Source organism: Hemicordylus capensis, chromosome 5, assembly GCF_027244095.1.
Source record: "Hemicordylus capensis ecotype Gifberg chromosome 5, rHemCap1.1.pri, whole genome shotgun sequence".
Classification (NCBI taxonomy): Eukaryota; Metazoa; Chordata; class Lepidosauria; order Squamata; family Cordylidae; genus Hemicordylus; species Hemicordylus capensis.
This window is the reverse complement of record NC_069661.1, coordinates 120,361,596-120,381,405: the sequence shown is the minus strand read 5'-3', so window position 1 is coordinate 120,381,405 and position 19,810 is coordinate 120,361,596.

Genomic DNA, 19,810 nt, shown 5'->3' with positions numbered 1-19,810 from the left:
TTGAATCAATTTGAATCGAATCAGGCGTGATTTGATTTGGACCCAAATTTAGCCAATGGACCACAGGGGTGATTTGTTTTGTCTCCAAATCACTCGAATCAGCTAGATTCGGGTACAAATTGATTTGTACCTGAATCAATTTGCACATCCCTACTCACAAGCCATGGCTGTGGGCACAGCAGCTGTGGGAGGGTGCCGGGGGTGCTCTGTCGTTGCCAGGAGCTGACACCAACTTGACAACACACTTTACTTTTATGCCTTAGAGAAATAGAGAGAGAGATTCTAAAAGAAAATGTTTCATAATACTTTTTTTCATTTGTAGAGGGAAGTGAGGAAACCTGGATTTCATCTCCCACCACCCACAATTTTTCTTTTCTCTCTCCATGCTTTCACATATCTGTGTTGGAGATGGAGTTCCAGTGCATTGACCTTTTCAGCTGACTATACTAATGGCCACTAGGGGCACTGGGAGCAGAGGTAGTTAGGGAAGGCCTCCTTACCTGTCCCCACTTGCCTCTGCTCTATGACCTCTGCTCCTCAGGTGCTTCTTGTGGTGAGTCAGTCCTCTTCCTTTCCTCCTAGAGAGAAGATGGAGACCTCTCTCTCTCTTTCTCTCTCTCTTCCTACCTATTCATTGAGGCTGTGCAGAGCCAGAGGACGTTTGGTGACAAGAGTGGTCCCTGCACACAAGCATTCTGCCCTCCCTAGGTGGCCAATGGCTGCCCACACGATTACCGGCTACGTTATGAAGCTGGTAGAGGCAGCAGGGATTGGGGGACAACCAGCCCCCGAAAGTCCCAGGATGCCCCACGCAGGTGCACAGGGGCATTCTGGGGAGACCCCCAAGGCCAGGAGGCTTTGAATTGTCCCCTTTGCTAATCAGGGCCCACCCTGTTTTGCTATCTATCTATCTATCTATCTATCTATCTATCTATCTATCTATTTTTATGCCACCTAATATGTACATCTCTAGGTGGTGCACAGAGTTAAAACACAACAATGTAAAACAGAATAAAAACAGTTAAAATTCACGAGACAATTAAAAACAACCTCATAAGATAAAAACAAATTAAATAGATTAAAATTAATTTCAGTTAAAAGCCTGAGAAAACAGGTGCGTCTTGAAGGTCTTCCTAAAAACAAACAGAGAAGGAGATACTCTTATTTCAACAGTGGGCATATTCCAAAGCCCCAGGGCAGCCACAGTGAAGGCCCAGTCCTGAGTTGCCACTAAATGAGCCGGTGGCAACCATAACCGGACCTCTGCAGATGACTTTAATAGGCAACAGGGTTCATGACAAAGAAGGCTTTGAATGAGAGACTACATGTGAGCACTGTAAGACATTCCCCTTAGGGGATGGGGCTGCTCTGGGAAGAACACCTGCATGCTTGCATGCAAAAGGTTCCAAGTTCCCTCCCTGGTATCTCCAAGATAGAACTGGGAGAGTCCTGCCTGAAAGTTTGGGGAAGCCGCTGCCAGTCTGTGTGAACACTACTGAGCTAGGTGGTCTAACTTTGTATAAGGCAGCTACCTATGTATTCAGAGAATACTGCAGCTGCTGCTTCTGACAGCTACTGAGACAGCTTGGAGGAGCCTGTCAAAGCTTCTCACCAGACATACAGTGGCACCAGCATGTTCTGAGAGCAGCATCTGGGCTTGGGAAGTGGGGTGGGGTTACAGCAGATCTGGCCCTTCCAGGACCATTAACTACCCTGGTGGGAGCCTGGAGCAGTGGGGATTGTGAGGGATACGCAAAATCATTTTGCATGCCACATTTGGAACACATGCCACAGGTTGCAGAGCCCTCACTTACAATGAATGTGTTCCCATTTCCAGACACATTCATATAATGTACAAGCAGGGCATATTCAGTAGCAGGAGATTGCATTATACATGAGTTGTTCTAAAAGCTTGACCTACAATTTGACTATACAATCTGAACACTTTTCACTCTGTAAATGGGGAGATTGCACTAATCAGGTGTCCATACAATTGGATGTAACATACATGACATTATCTCAGTGGTGGAAGGGAAGTATTGCTCCTCCACCATTCAGAGGCCCAGTGAATGGATAGATCACCAGGTGCCATGGGAAAGCACTGCATTTGAAATTAAACCGCTCTGAGCCATTTTGGAAGGGCGGTATACAAATAAAATAAATAAATAAATAAATAAATAAATAAGCGACATTGAAGTGCTGTGCTTGGTTTTGTATGCCTGTGAAAAGCCTTCACTTAGTAAGATATGCAAATCAGCACTAGAAGTTAAGAGTTACCAAGTGATGAACCCGCATTCATGAACTAGCCTTGTGCATCATATTCGTAGTCACACTTGGACTTCAAATTTAATATACTATAAATTCCACTTACAGATGTATTATTTTCAAAGCAGATGCAGGTGTTTCTCAAAGTAGCTCAATTATACTTTTAACCAACCTAATCAATTAAAAGTTGACTAATTTTGTGTCCATTTTTGACACAAATAATAATATGCTTAAAAATAATTTCCGTAGATGTTGCACTGTTCGAAACAGCAAAAATCACTTAAGAGGTTTGGTGTTTTTCCCCCCTTCTAATAAAAGTGCAGATAATTACACTGTGCCTTCCTGTGTATGCATCTTGGACAGTCTGTTAAATAAAAAATAACTTTTAATGGTAATTGGCAATATAAAAACTACATTCCTTCTTCCCTTTGCTCAGGCGTGATGCCATAACGTTTAATTTTTTTTTCATTTCCATGATTTACAGTTGAGCAGAGCTTATAAATCAGAACAGTTCTAGGGGTTATGAATAAGAATGTATGTTTTTCCAAAATGTCCAAATGAAATACTTTGAAATACACTAAAAGGACTTCACAGTTCTCCTGGCAGCCATAATTGAAGTTAATAACACTTGTTTTGATGGAGGAAACTCTTTGACAACCAGGCCTATTTTTTAATAAAATGATCAAACAATTATAATCTAGTCTTTAAAGAATCAAAGCAATTAGTTCTGGCAATATGTCATATTAAAGAGTTTTTGCTTTCAGCCATGTTTCCATCTATTTCTAAATAATATTAGCAGTGTGTGTGTGTGTGTGTGTGTGTGTGTGTGTGTGTGTGTTTCTTTTTGCAGAATCTTCGAATCTTAAGAAATAGAAAACAGTTTTTAATTGTTATGGAAAAATCATGTTTTGGCAGTTTTTATAGTGAGACAACAAGACTTTCATGTCAGTCTAAATGTCTATCTATGTGTACTGTTATGTACTCACAGATGTACACAAATGCAACCAGTCTGGGTTGTGACTGCATTTAATTCATTGGAGTGGGCTAATCCACATATGGAAAGAGATATGCAAGCAGAGCTAGGTAATGTTCTAATGTAATTAATGGAGAAACCAGTCCTTATAAATAGGGAAGTATGCATCTGCATCTGCATGGAATGGGGGAGTGGGGAAAGCAGGGGCACCAGGAGGTCCAGGTCCATGTGCCCACTCTCCTAGAGGGTCCCATGATATTTCCCAAGGACCCTTTTATATTTCTTAAATGGTTTGGCCTAGTGTTCTGAAATTTGGCACCTATGTAGATCAGATTATCAAGACTCTGTATATTGATTTTGGAGAGAAGTGGTTAATTTGTTGGTTTGAAATGATTTTTTGAATTTAAAAAACAAAACAAAAAGTCCTATAAGTAGCTTGTTTTGTGGCAGAAAATTACAAAAACTTCTGGAACTGAAGCCCTCTCCTGGACTATCATTTCATCCCCATGTGGAGGAATCTGCTCATTGCCTTCATTTAAAAAGGTAAACATCACCCCCTTTTCATCCTCCTTTTAAATTTCTAGAATGGCTTGGTCTACAGTTCTGAAACTGGGCACAGATGTATGACAGGTTACTAGGACTCTGTGTATTGATCTTGAATTGGATTGGTTAATTCATTGATTTTTAATTATTTTTGAAGGTTTTAAAAAAATAAAAATTGTTTTATTTAAAAATAAGTGGCTTGTTTCATGGTAGAATTTTTTTTAAAAAATCTGGAACTGAAACCCTGCTTGGACCATCATTCTAACCCCATATGAAGTATTCTTCCCTTTGCCTCATAAATAAGTGCAACATGCCCCCCCCCCTTTGCCCAACCCCTTACATTTTCAGAATGGCTAGGACTTAGAATTCTAAAATTGGGCACACATGCAGCCCAAGATGGCAGAACTCTGTGAGGCTCTTCACACGATTAGTGTGAAGAGCTGTAAGGGGGTTTGCAGGGAGAGCGAGCTTAGCCCGCTCTCCCTACAATCCAAAGGCAGCCCTGGGTGAGTGGATCAGCCATCCACACAACTGCCGGCTCTGTCACTGAGCCTGCGGGGACTGCGGGGATTGGGGCCCACACGGCACCCGGAAGTTCCAGGATGCCCCGCATAAGCATGCTGGAGAGACTCCTGAGCCCAGGAGGCTGCTTGCAGCCTCCTGCTCGAGGGTCTACTCATGTGTCGCCATGCACCGCAACAACACACGAGCAACAAGTTGAGGTTAAAAGAGCACTTGCTCCGTTAACCTCGTCTAAGGGGAGGGATATTTATGGAAGCTAGCTGCTGGGAGCCGCACAGCTCCCATTGCAGCACACAATCACCCCAAAGTGGGCTAGGCTCCCTTAGCCTGCTTTTGGGCGACTGTGAGAATAGCTTCTGTGTATTTTTATTTTAAGGAAATTGGTCAATCCTTTTATTTTTAATGAATTTTTCCCTACTGCAGTAAAACTGCCAGAAAGAGTTATCTCTGTCCATGGTGTGCTTTACACCTAGTGAAAGTGAAACTAACTGTTGCATCTGAATAAACAACTTTTTTTTTTACAAATGCACTATGCTCAAGTTGGTTTGTGATCCAAAGAGTCTGCATGAGAACTATGAAGCAAGGGGCATGTGTTGTGGTTTTAATTTATTTTACTTACGAATGCACTATATGTCCAAGCTGGTTTTGTGTTTGAACTGTGGAGCAAGGGACACATGCTGTGTTCCAGTTAGTTTGTGAACGGTCAAGAAGCTGTGTGAATCCACTGTGACCTGCATAGTCTTTTGAGGGCACATGGCAGCAAATGCACTTTGACCCAGATCTGTGGATCTGTGGTGAATGATCAAGAAGTTGTATGAATCCTATGGGGGTTGTGTATTTTCCCCCAAATGCACTCTGGACCAGACCTGTGGTGTGGGGATGGGTGATGGTGTGTGTGTGGGGGGGTGTAAGCTCATTAGGTCCAGGGTCCAAAATTACCTAGCTGCACATCTGAGGGAAAGAAAGTGTACCGATGAGCTTTGATACTGATACCACTGAAAATGATTCTCTTCCACTTTAAATGCATGCTTTTGATTGTCTGATGTTATCTCCTGATGCATATTTCAGAAAAAGTGGGTGACTGGCAAGGTTTGATAGTTCCACAGCCTCAAGAATATCATGAAGAAGCCAACACATCCCAGCCCATTAAAACAAATCAAAGAGCAACTAAGTATTAGGAGCCAGTGTGGTGTAGTGGTTTGAGTGCTGGACTAGGACCGGGAAGACCCGAGTTCAAATCCCCATTCAGCCATGAAACTAGCTGGGTGACTCTGGGCCAGTCATTTCTCTCTCAGCCTAACCTACTTCACAGGGTTGTTGTGAAAGAGAAACTCAAGTATGTAGTACTCTGGGCTCCTTGGAGGAAGAGCAGGATATAAATGTAATAATAATAATAAAAATAATAATGATAATAATAATAATAAGATGATGAGTAGTGGTGGTGGTAGTAAATGGATCAATATGGCTGCCTGTGTTTCTTCCTGCTTTGGAAAATACCAAATTTAGCCATCGAGGAGATCCTAGTACTGAAGGAATAAGACCCTCTACACAGCCTACGGATGTGACCAATGAGGAAAACATACCTTCCAACCACTAGGATATATTACCCAATTTGGCTTCTACTGACTCTAGAAACTAATGCCCCATCTAAAATTAATATCCAGCTTTACTTATAAGGATTACCACATTTTTATTGACTTCTACCCTCTGCCTTTCAAGGCACAAATAAGTTTTGATTAATGCTAGAGACAGAAACAACTGCTGTTTTTGTCTTTTATTTTTTCAGAGGTTAATTTTCAAATTAAGCACAATAATAGAAGATTGGTTGGAATGTATACCAAGAAGGAGGGCCTTTTTGTACCACCAAGTTCAGGAGGACACCAGCATGGTTACTAAACAGAGTCAGGGAAGCTATAAAAGGAAGAAGATTTCCTTCAGAAAATGCAAGTCCAGCCCAAATAAAGAGAATTTGCCTTTTTCACATCTGTCGCGCACTGAGTCAACACTTTCAAAGAGCTGTCCACCACAACCTCAAAATCTCTCTCCTGATCAGTCACTGACAGCTCAGACCCCATCAGTGTATATGTGAAGTTAGGGGGTTTTGCCACAAAATGCAAGCAAATTTTACACTTGCTAACATTGAACCACATTTGCCATTTTGTCACCCACTCACCCAGTTCGGAGAAATCCTTTTGGTGCTACTCATCTAAGAGTCTAACCGCCTCCCTGGCAGGTTTTCTGCCTCTGATATATTTAAAGAAGTTTTTGTTATTCCCCTTGACACTTCTAGCTATATGCTCTTCAAACTCTCTTTTTGCATCCCTTATTGTTTCCTTGCATTTCTTTTGCCAGAGTTTATGTTCATTTCCATTCCATGCTAGGGATCATTAGGAAGGGGATTGAAAACAAAAATGCTAATATTATAATGCCCTTATACCAATCTATGCTGTAGCCACATTTGGAGTACTGTGTACAGTTCTGGCCACTGTATCTTAAGAAGGACATTGTAGAACTGGAAAAAGGTGCAGAAGAAAGCAACTAAGATGATCAGAGGCCTGGAACACCTTCCAGGTGTAGGCAAGGCTACATCATCTGGAGCTTTTTAGTTTGGAAAAGAGGCGACTATGGGGAGACACAATAGAGGTGTATAAAATTATGCATGTAGTAGAGAGAGTGGACAGAGAGAAATTTTTCTCCCTCTCTCACAACACTAGAACCAGAGTTCTTCCCATGAAACTGAAGGCCGGGAAACTTAGGGCCAACCAAAGGAAGTACTTTTTCACACAGTGTGTAATGAATCTATGGAATTCTCTGCCATGGGATGTGGTGATGGCCACTAGCTTGGATGACTTTACAAGGGGCTTAGACAAATTCACGGACGATAGGTCTATCAATGGCTACTAGTCTGGTGGCTATAGGCCACCTCCAGCCTCAGAAGAAAGATGCTTCTCAATACCAGTTGCAGGGGAGCAACAGCAGGAGAGAGGGCATGCCCTCACCTCTTTCCTGTGAGCTTCTCAGAGGCATCTGGTGGGTCACTCTGTGAAACAGGATTCTGGACTGGATAGGCCTTGGGCCTGTTCCAGCAGGCTGCCCTGAAGACAAACAATAACTTAGATTAGCACAAGTGCAAGCAATGAGCTTGCCCTACCATCTCCAAGTCCCTTGGCCAATCACATCTCCTGCCTGTTCTTATGTTCTAAAGGGGGAGTGGCCATTGCTATTTCTCCCCAGCACGCTGTGGCTACCTTGAGAGCTTTTTGAAGCAGGCGGAGTTTAACCTTAACAAAATGCCTCCTCTATTTCATCTTGAGATTCTTACAAACTGCAGAGTTGGTCTTTTCATCATGGTAAGCAGCAGTTTCCTCGTTTCTCTCTCCCCCCGCCCCCACATCTCTTCTATCAGTTTTAGTTTTATTACTTAACATGCAGCGTGAACAAGTGTTCTGGTTAACTTGAAAACTTGCTCACTACTTTGGGACACACGCCTCCAGTAATGGAATTATGCTGCCATTGCTGTAAGAATATTGTGATTTGATATTGTGATTAGAAAACTGCAAGCCCCTTTCTCCTACAATATGCAGTGAAACAGACAAGTGCAATGGTCACAAGTGAAAATAGGTCCTTGTTAAGTGGCCCGAATCAATCCGAATCCGAATCAAAGCAAATACAAATCAAATCCAGGGTGATTTGGAGGGGGTACGTTTGGATACAAAACAAACCGGGGTGATTTGTTTTGGGCACAAATCGAATCAAAAAAATCAATTTGTGCACGTCTCTATGTGAAAATCTATATGCAGGCTTCATGCTTTTTTCCTATGTAAAAACATTTGCCTTGTAGGAAATGTTTTGAAGCAGTCTTTTACAGCTGGTCTAGCCACATTGGCCACAGGGATGACATCCAAAATGGCATCCCCAGACAGAATTCTTCACTGGCCTGCAATGTTTACAATCCCTTACCATGTGGTGAGTCACCACCATATAGGGCAGTAGACTTACCACCCATTCTTTGTTTCAAAGAACAGTTCTTTATTTAGCATTAACATGTACCTGTTCTTTATCAACTTAATAAAGAATGCTGTTTGTTCTATATTTTCAGCACTCTGAGGTAGGCAGTTCTACCTCACTCTGACTGAAGTGAACATACAATGAAGAGCCTGGCTTCATATTGCAGGCAGTCTTTTTCAGCCCTGCAGGCTGAATAGCAGATTGCCCTCTGGTACTACAACTCCCATTGTTTTTGGAGCCAAAAGTTCACTTTTGCCACTGCAGGCTACAGGAGGAGGCTGAGCCTTGTGGAGTAGGGGTGTTTCCAAACCGGTCCGGAGGCCATTCTAAAGAATGGCCGAACTGCCGGACCGGTTCGGACCTGGCTGGTTCGGGTCCAGGTGGGGGGTATTTCTTTAAGGGCGGGAGGGCTTGCTTACCCCTCCCGCCTCTTTGCCCCCTCCAGCGCCCGTATTTCAGAGAGTAATGGGGCGCTGGAAACCAACCGCCGCCGCCCCCCCGCCGTGAGCAGATTAAGCCAAAAATGAACACTGCCGCCATCGCCAGCCCTCCCTCCCTCCCAGCCGCCCGCCTGCCCACCCGAGTCCTCACCCATGCTGCTGAAAACAAAGAGAGGAGCTACCGAACAGAGCTCCTCTCTCTTTCAAGTCCTGTAGGCTACTGAGGCTTTGCGCGCGCGCATGCGCGCACCACAAAGGACTTGATCGCTGGAGGCCCGGTCTACCCGCCGGGAAAAGGCCAGGTAGACTGGGCCTCCGATCGCCGGAGGCCCGGTCTACCCGGCCTTTTCCCGGCGGGTAGACTGGGCCTCCGGCGATCAAGTCCTTTGCGGTGCGCGCATGCGCGCGCGCAAAGCCTCAGTAGCCTACAGGACTTGAAAGAGAGAGGAGCTCTGTTCGGTAGCTCCTCTCTTTGTTTTCAGCAGCATGGGTGAGGACTCGGGCGTGCGGGCGGGCGGCTGGGAGGGAGGGAGGGCTGGCGGGCAACGGCGGCAGTGTTAGTTTTTGGCTTAATCTGCTCGCGGCGGGGGGGGCGGCGGGGGGGGCGGCTGGTTTCCAGCGCCCCGTTACTCTGTGGAATACGGGCCCTGGAGGGGACAAAGAGGCGGGAGGGGTAAGTAAGTCCTCCCCGCCCTAAAAGGAAGGCCCCCCTTCGGTGCCGGTCCGGACTGCTCCGGACCGTGCACATCCCTATTGTGGAGCAGAGAGCAGCCAAGCCTGCAAAGGCATAGCCCATTCTGCAAAAGTCTCTCCCTTGAGTTGAGCAGCCTAACTGTCTGTCCTCTTCTTCCATCCAACTTTCAGCAAAAAAGGCAGGAGAATGCAAAAGTATCTCGAAGAATGGGGAAAGGAGTTTTGTTAGTTGTCTATCTAAAGTGCATGATAATGCTTTGAAAGCTCATTGCAATATTAGCAACATAGACTCTCTCTCTCTCTCTCTCTCTCTCTCTCTCTCTCTCTCTCTCTCTCTCTTTTGCACTGTGGAGTTTGTGAGGTGAAACAGCATGCAGCTAGGGAAGGTCAGGTTCACAACATTCAAATGAGGGGCCAAAATCAAGCCATACCCAAGTTTCTAATTAATGAAAGTTCATCAGAAGCCAATAAGGTATCTCTTTTAATCATCTCGTTGTTTTGCCCGTTAAATGAAAATGAAAGAAATTTGAGGGGCTCTCAGGGTTGTCCTTAGGGCATGAAAAGCAGGGTGACCACCCAGGCCCTGCTCTTTTAAACCCTATTAGAATTAATTGGAAGGGGGCCCCCCGCACTGGCTGATTTGCCCCTGGCCCCGCACGCACACCACCAGAGCTCTCTTAAGGACAGCCTTGGAGGCTCTCTCTGGTGACAAAGCTACTCTCACTTCATAGAAAAATGTTAAGAACACTAGTATTTCTTCTGTGCTGCTAATATGTGTATATTGCTGAGCCTGAATGACTGCATCAAGCTTCCTTGTTTTATTTATTCATTAAAACTTTTGTTTCCCACCTTTCTAGCAAGCTAGAACATAGGAACCTGCCTTAAATCGAGTCAAACCCTTGGTCCATCTCAGTCTGGCTCAATATTGTCTACACCGACTGGCAGCAGCTTCTCCAAGACAGCAAGCAGGAGTCTCTCCCAGCCTTGTCTTGGAGACACCAAGGAGGCAATTTGGGACCTTCTTCATACAAGTGTTCTTCCCAGAGCAGCCCCATCCCTAAGGGGAATATCTTATATTGCTCACATGTAGCCTTCCATTTAAATGCAGACCAGGGTGGACCCTGCTTAGCAAAGGGGACAATGTGTGCTTGCTACCATAAGACCAGCTCTCCTCCCAAGCTATTCAAAGCAGCTTACAATACCAAAATTGTACAAATATAAACAAAAATAATGCAAGGAGTAACAACAACAACAACAACCTCATGGAAAAGAAGAGATGCACTCTAAGGGCAAAAAGCAACTTTAGTTTAACCTGCTATCTATTTTAAATAAATTGAGATTGTTTTGTCACCAGCTATGTTGTTTTCTTATAATGCTGCTTTTCAAAATTGCTATTGTTTATTATGGGGTAGCAGTCAGACAAAGTTACTCATGAGAAGCACCACTAAAATCACTAAGAGTTATCTTTACTACCTTAAGGCCCATAAATTTCAATGGAACTCAGTTATGGCTAACCTAGTCTGAATGCTACCTATGAATTTGATACTTTAATACATTACACTACTAATAGAGAGCCAGCTTGGTGTAGTGGTTAGAGTGCTGGACTAGGACCAAGGAGACCCGAGTTCAAATCCCCATTCAGCCATGAGACTAGCTGGGTGACTCTGGGCCAGTCCCTTCTCTCTCAGCCTAGCCTACTTCACAGGTTTGTTGTGAAAGAGAAATTTAAGTATGTAGTACACCGCTCTGGGCTCCTTGGAGGAAGAGCGGGATATAAAAATGTAGTAATAATAATAATAATAATAATAATAAATTATTGTTCATATTCTGACGGACAAACATAATGTCATTTTATTAAGGTCTTACAGTGAGGCTATTCTCACACGCTGCCTAACCTAGGTTATGGATGCCCAGCCTGGGTTAGACTGCGTGTGAGAACCACCACGATTGCGCCCTATCCTAGCAGGGCAGTGCCACCTAGCCTGGCTTTTAAGCCCAGCTGTTAGCCGAGGTTAAGGGAGCAAGCGCTCCCTTAATCCCGGCTACCTGCTCGTGTGAAAGCATGGTCTGCTTCCAACCCAGCCACACATGATAACGGGCACCTAGAGTGTTCATCTCTCAGGGGAATCCCCCAATGCATTATGCCTGTTGCACGGTGCATTGCGGGATTCCCAGCAACGCATCATCCCCGCCTCCAGAGCTTCACGCTGCACCACAAAGTGCTGTTTGTCTGCTTGCTCTCCCAGGAACATGAAATCACTTATCAAGGGGAAGGTGAGTTTAAGCAGCCTTCTCACCTGCCAGGTGCCCACTCATGTTCTTTATTTTGGATCTCTTCAGTTGACAAAGCCTATAGGGTGGCTTCTCACATAACAAGGCAATTAAGGTTGCCATGAACTGCCAGTTCCTGAAACTTGCATGGCAGCCCGACTTCCGGTGTCTGGATGGCCATATTGCATTACTATAATCCACCGTACTTGGGGTCCAGAAGCCAACATTGTAAGCAAGATTTCAAGCTGGTTATAGCTATCAGCTTCCAGTCTGCAAGTAGGGCAAGATATGCCAACATCGATAGGTTTGGACGACATGCCCAATGTCAGCATAGCCATCCCAACTCTGGAAGTCAAGCTAGGAGCTATTAGTTTGCAACAACCTTAATTGCCACGTTACACGTGAAGCCAACAATAGTAAGAATGAGGCTGTTCTCATGGCACGAGCTGAGATGACACATGTCATCTGGAGCGCCATGAGCAGGGGGCTCCCAGTTGCAGTTGTTCCAGAAGAGGGTAGCCTTACTTTTCAACTCAGTATTTTGTCGAGGTAAAATGAACCTGTGGTGCATTTTACCTTGGTAGGCGATCATGTGAGAGAGGAGAGCTGGTCTTGTGGTAGCAAGCATGACTTGTCCCACTAGCTACGCAGGGTCCACCCTGGTTGCATTAGAATGGGAGACTAGAAGTGTGAGCACTGTAAGAGATTCCCCTCGGGGATGGAGCCGCTCTGGGAAGAGCATCTAGGTTCCAAGTTCCTCCCTGGCAGCTGCCTCCCTGGCAGCATCTCCAAGATAGGGCTGAGAGAGATTCCTGCTTGCAACCTTAGAGAAGCAGCTGCCAGTCTGGGTAGACAATACTGAGCTAGATAGACCAGTGGTCTGACCCAGTCTATGCGGCAGCTTCCTATGTTCCTATGTGAATGATCACAAAAAGTCTTCCGCCTGGCTCTCCATCATTTTTGGCAGCAAATCAGGGGGGAAGAGTGGCCATTCTCATGGCATGGGGCACTCTGGGATGTGGGAGAGGGAAGTCCTGCTCCCAGCTTTTGCCTGGGCACGTGGCACAGTGAAGCAAATATGTTGCCGCTCGTCTGCTGGAGAAGACAGGTGAGCTCCTGCCTTCTGGTCGGACCTCCACAGTGGTGGAGAGAGGTCATGAGAATGACCTCAATGTCTGCCTCCCCTAACCAGCTTTCAGGTAAATGGAGCAGGAACTCATTGGCCTCATTCACACCCTCATTCAAATAATTCATTTTCTTGTGATTTACAGATACTAACATGATTTTGTGAACCTATGCCAAGGTGGTTGATAACCCAAGTTTAATCTGAGATTCTCACCTTGATGTGGGTTCACACAATCACACTGTTGGTAATCCATATTAAACTTAGATTTGAACGATTGTGTAAACCAGACCATTAATTGCTGGCTACCCTTCACATAATAAACTCTTTCAAATTTTACAAGGGAAGAACTCACCATAGTGACTGTTTTCAGCACCATCCCCTGGAAAGTGTAATGTCTAGTCAGCTCTGTATTACCTTAGAGTAGGAATCCTTTAACTGTTTAATAAAGCATACTGTTAGAACTAAACAAAACTGAGTACATATCCATAGTGATCCCATGCTTTAGCCACATAAATGCCCAAACATACAAAGCAAAGTAAACAACAATATTTCTATTTTGCATGCAATCAAGATATTCTTTATAATCATGATGGGGGGGGGCCTCCAGTCTCAAGACTGTTTGCATTTTGCTTTGAATCCGCCCCCTGCAATTTTATCCCAAAGCATCCGAGTGAGTGCAAGCATCTAGAAGTAAATGGGTATTGCAGTGCTGTTGGTTGGTACTATTTTCAATCCCTAAATAAATAAAATTGATGTTTACTTTCCTTTTTCAAAATTTCAAAGGCCGTTCCAAAGATAATTATTGGGCTTATGTCTGGATAGACAGCCGTGATCTGAAAAGTTATTATCTATTGATTTCTGTGCTAATTTCACTTAATAGCAACTAAACAACCTATTGCCCATTATATAAATACCAATTAACGCTTGACAGCAAATAAATAACCAAGAGGGACTCTATTTATTTATTCAAATCATCAGAGAGCATGTTCATGCCAAGCACAACTTCCAGCAAAAGCAGAGGAGGATGGAAAAACGATGTTATGTTGGCAGATTGCATAGCTTTGAAGATGAATACAGCAAAAAAGCAGAGTCTAAATCAATAATCAATCTTGCCCTTTCCTCGGGGGAACCCTTACACCATTTTGGTTGTGGTTATAGTCTAGCAGTCCATGTTCAATGTTCTTCTTTTTGTTAGTAGACAGTATTAGATGCTGCCGAAAAGTTCGCAGACACACTGCACTGCTTACTCTGGACTTCTACGCATCTAAGGAAAGGCATCTCATACCTAGCAGATACTGAGTCCCCTTCAGAAGAGAGGAGAGCTGGTCTTGTGGTAGCAAGCATGACTTGTCCCCATAGCTAAGCAGGGTCTGCCCTGGTTGCATATGAATGGAAGACTAGAAGTGTGAGCACTGCAAGATATTCCCCTCAGGGGATGAAGCCGCTCTGGGAAGAGCAGAAGGTTTCAAGTTCCCTCCCTGGCTTCTCCAAGATAGGGCTGAGAGAGATTCCTGCCTGCAACCTTGGAGAAGCAGCTGCCAGTCTGTGAAGACAATACTGAGCTAGATAGACCAATGGTCTGACTCAGTATATGGCAGTTTCCTATGTTCCAGATAAGAAAGACATATGTTGGAGGATGAAAGCAAGTTGAAGGAAACTTCAGGGTTTTTGTTGTTGCTGTTCTCCTGCACCATAAATCTTTTCAGCCAAACTAGATGATACAATGATTGTTTGATTGGCCGTAGTGTTGTGTTTTTTTAAGGCAAATAAAATGTGTGTGGTACCCCAGTGCAGACTGGGACCACAGCACAGGAGAGGCTTTAACCCTTTGCCCCCATGGTGGTGCCAATCCAGATTAGCCCTCTGCCTGCAGCTCTTTGCCTTGGGAGGAAAGCTCCCTTTGGCGCCAAGGGGAGTTTTCCTTCTGGTGCTCATAGGACCTGTAATGGCCCCACCCGCACCTGAGCAAATGACACTGGCTGACATGGTGCACAGCCTTCCTTCGCCCTAACACTCTCCACCACAGGGCTGCTGTAGGGCCACAAGGCAGCACCGAGGCTGCCACAACAAGCAGTTGTGCTAGCGAGGCTTCCACTGTTTTCCTAATTCTCTGCAATTGGTAAAAGTGCAGAAGAGCTGCTAGCACAACCACTCATTCTGAGAGGCCTTAACACTGAGGCGAGTCTCACGATTAGTGAGAGGCACCGGAGGAGGTTCTGCGGGGAAAGCGGGCTTAGCCTGCTCTCCCTGCAAATGATCAAGGCAGCAGCCCAGGCGGCCGGATCGGCTCACCACACAACTGCCAGCTCTGTCACGGAGCTGACGGGGGCTGCGGGGATCGGGGGCCGTGTGGCCTCCGGAAGTTCCAGGATGCCACACGCAAGTGCGCGGGGCATCCTGGAGAGACCCCCAAGCCCGGGAGGCTGCTTGCAGCCTCCTGGCCAGGGGTCTCTTCTTGTGTTGCCATGGCGCAGAGCTGCACCACGGCAATACATGATCAGGAAGCCCGGTTTGGCAGAGCGCTCACTCTGCTAATGTGGGCTAAGGGGAGGGCTACTTTGGCAGGCTAGCCACCAGGGAACCACCAGGCTTGCCTGCGAGCCCACAGGTTCTCACGATTACTGGAAAGCGGGCCAAGCTCCCTTAGCCTGCTTTCCAGTGAGCGTGATAATACCCTCACTGTCTTGGAACTTTGAAGCAACCCCCGGGTGGAATGTTAAGATGATGAAAGGCAGCACCTCATGTTAGCCACTGAAATTTTACATATCCCCCCCCCCAGAAAGCGGCACGGCTACTCACGAGGAGACCCCTGGAGGGGAGGTCAAAAGCCACCTCCCAGCTCCGGGGGTCTCGCCAGCATGCCCTGCACACTCGAAAAGCTGCCTCCTGGCTCCAGGAGTTTCCCCAGTATGCCCTGCGTGCTCGCGCAGGGCATACTGGGGCTTCCGGGGGCTGTGTGGCCCCCGAGCTCCCCAGCCCCCGCCGGCTCCATCATAGAGCCGGCAACCGGCCAAGCTCCCTGCTCGGTCATCTGTGGGGAGAGCGGGCTTAGCCCACTCTCCCCGCAGTTTTGGAGAAAGCGGGTCTCACATATCATGAGACCCGCCTCAATATATTTATGTTTCAGGAAACTACATTAATGGCTGGAATTTGTCGGCAGAATTGGAGCATTGACACACATCACAGACACTTTTGTCTGCCCTCCCCACAGACAATCAGGCCTGCAGCCCTGGGTAGCTGCATTGGCCACCCACACAACTACCGGCTCCATCATGGTGCTGGTGGGGGCTGCGGGGATCGGGAGCTATGTAGCCCTCAGAAGTCCCAGGATGCCCTGCATGAGCGTGGGGGGCATGCTGGGGGGAATGCTTGTAGCCTCCTGGTCGGGGGTCTACTCATGTGTCACTGTGCACTGCGGTGGCACACGAGCAAAAAAACAAGGTTAATGGAGTGCTCACTCCATTAACCTTGTTTAAGGGGAGGGTGAATTAGGCGGGCCTGCCACCTTGGAACCACTGGGCTTGCCCGCGAGCCCGGTAGTTGCAACGATCACTGGAAAATGGGCTAGACTCTACGCTTTCCAGTGATCATGGGAATAGGCTCAATGTGTAGTTTGGGCTTAAGGTGTCCATCACTTCAGACAATCAGTGCCAAAAAGTTCATCGCTGCAACTGCCAACACTAACAAAAAGCCTTTTTGCATTTTATAATATTGAATAATCGTGTTACTGATAAAAACAACAACCATAAAAATAAGACATCCACAGTGTCTCACATCTCCATAAGTCAGGTAGAAGTTGGTTTTCAAAAAATAATAAATGTTGCTACTTAATTTCCCCATCACATAAGTCATTTTTTCTTGGCATTTCAAGGATCAAATCCAAAACAGATGGGAAATAGGGACTGTAACACAAATTACTTTTGCAGAATTCAATAATGATTTTTATTGGGGACAAACCGCATCTTAAACCAATGAAGGTACTATTCTATATCAACTACCGGACCTGCAGAGCCAATGTTTCTGCTTCTTGAAAATTCTTTTTGTTTCCCAGATGCCTAATATGTAATGTCTAACAAGGCTACAGACCTTTTGGGTACAAAATTCCCATATCTTGCAGTGAGAAGTATTACATGTGCATATAAGGACAGCATGCTTGATGGAAAGCAATCAAGTTGTTTTTTTAAAGATGTTTGGTTTCTCTAATAGCTTCCTTAAGGATATTCACAGACATCTTAGGAAACTTCTTAATGCAAAGAGCAGTTCAGCCATGGAACCAGTTGCCTGGGGGAAGCTTTCCTTCACTGGAGGTCTTTGAGCAGAGGCTAAACAGCATCTGCTGAGGATGCTGTTCTAGCTCTGGATTTCCTGCACCAAGCAGGGGGTTGGACTAGATGGCTTACAAGGACCTCTCCTTGTAAGGAATCAGCTTCCGTGATTCCATTCTTTCATTAGCACTGTTTACAGACATCTTATCTATCCTTTCGCCATCTCTTGATCCTATCCATATACATCTGTCAGACCTCGCTGCTATGGTCTGCCCTTGGGATCTAGAAGGTTACCCCTTTTCCCAAGGCTTAGAGCTGTGCTTCTTTCCTATTCTGGGTAAAGAATTAGATTATACTTTCTACTCAAAGTGTTGGTTGCTACATTTAAAGCCCAAAACAAATTGTGGCCAGGATACTTAAGAACCACCTCCTCCCATATGATCCTGCCCATCCTCTTAGGTCATCTGAAGAGTCCCTTTCGCATCTCCATCCTATCTCCATCTTAAATGTGGTTGGAAGAAATCCATGAAAGGGCCTTCTTGGCTGTGATGTTCAGGCAGAACTCCCTTAAATCCATCTGGCCTCCTCCCAGTTAATAACAATAATAACGGGGATGTTTTTGTTCCAGCTGATGGGCTGTCTGCTGCTTAAATGGTATTGCTTCTGGTGCTTTCAGTTAGCGATAGTATCTTTTACAGAATCCTTGGGCATTTTGTAAGAAATGAAAAGGTGGAATCAAAGGTGGAATCAGAAGAAAGAAAACTGCAGACATACTGAAGTGGTCAGCTCCTTTGTAATTTGTTTCCATTCTCTCTCCCTGCTCCATGCAAAACTAGCTGAGATTTACCTAATGTGACAATTAGAGGAGCCTTGCAAATACTGTACCTGCAGGCCCAAGCCATTACATTCAGTGGGCTGTTGCTGGTACATTTAATGTTTTTAGTGGTTTGCTTTCTGAGGGTGCCTCGTATTATGGAAGTTTGCTTTCTTCCACTTGGAAGAACCCTCCTCAGAAGCAGGCAGAGCAGGGGCGTAACTATAACAGGGCAAGGGGAGACAGTTGCCCCCCAGAGGCAAGTCACATGATTGACTCCCCCAGCCAAGCACCCGCCTGAGCTTCCTTCAGTAGTATTCATTCTCCTAAACTGATGTGAGTGTTAAGACCTGGAGCTACCAGAATGACTTGCATCGTCCACAATTTACAAAACCTTTTAAAAAATAATTTAGGATGAGCTGAGCTTCAGTGAGGGGGAGCCCATTTTAAAATCCTGTCAATGGGCCCACTCCAACCTTGCTATGCCCCTGAGGCAGAGGGAGCATAATGCCCCAGTACCTCATGGCAAGACTTGCAATGTAATGGCAATGTTTGTGAATTCATTCCTTGAGTAAGGTTTATTTGATTCTCTGTGACATTTTGGAGTAACAAAAAATGGATTCCTTTGAAAAGCAACATTGTTTGAGGTGACATAGGGTGATATGCTAAAGACTGTCTATGGCTTTGATATGTGATGACTCATTCATACATACAGGAGAACCCCAGTATCCGTGGGGGTTCCTTGTCAACTACTACCATGGATAACGGAACTGTGGGTACCTAGTCATTGTTTGAGGCTATGAGATTCAGGGAGTTAGGTTCCTGGAGGGCAAAAAAGTCACACACACACACACACACACACACACACACACACACACACACAGGCTTTAAAATGCTGAAACACATGAAATAATGTACCATGCCATGCTCTCCAGGCCTCTGGGTGTCCAGCAATGCCCCCCGCCAAGTCCCAAATCCAGGTCTTTTTCACCAAATAAAATTGTGGGTTTGGAGGGGATATTTTAGATAAACGAGCTACAAAATGGCTCCTCTCTACAAAATAGAGGCCTGAAATGACCTCGGAGATCTCAAGCCATGCATATGCAGAATTAACCCTCTCTTCTCTCTCTCTCTCTCTCTCTCTCTCTCTCTCTCAAGGTCAGCTGTCAATTACCCAACCGCGGATATGCAAAACTGCAGCTGCTGGATCAGCGAATCGCAAGTTTCTCCTGTACTATAATGCTGCAGTCATCAAGTGATAAACCTGTATGTGTGAATTAGCCCTGGGGTTTGCATTGCATCCTCTCGCTCAAATCCCAGCTCAATCAGCAGCCATTGCTTGGCCTTAGGCAATGTTGGTGTCCCACAGATCAGCTAAAAATCATTTAATCAGTTGACAGCTGTAATTGTGGATTAAAAACAGGAGGCACATGTTACACAATGAATAGAAATTAATTGCCTAATGATTATGGCTATTCCATTCAAAGTACCATCTAACAGAAAAAAGGGATACGTGTTCCACTTCGTAGTTATAATTCATGTTTAATCTATATGGTTTTCTCGACTCTTACATTTTTCATTTTTCATTAACCAAAATGTTTAACATTTAATAGAAGGACTGGAAAGTGATACTTCCAAACTTTTCTGAGGTTCTCTTTGTCTTTTGTTTGGGAAAAAGGACTTTGGTACAATGCAGATAGCAGGAATATGATGTCATTGGGGAAGCATATGCTTATTTTTAAAGATTCAGCTGGGATTCCTTGGCATATGTAGAACCGCTCAGCCTGAAGCTCACGTCCTACTCAGCTGAGTCCTTGCGAGCCATAAAACAGGTTTCACTTGTCTCTCGTGTTTTAAGTAAGTCTATGTATCAGTGAGATCAGAAAACTC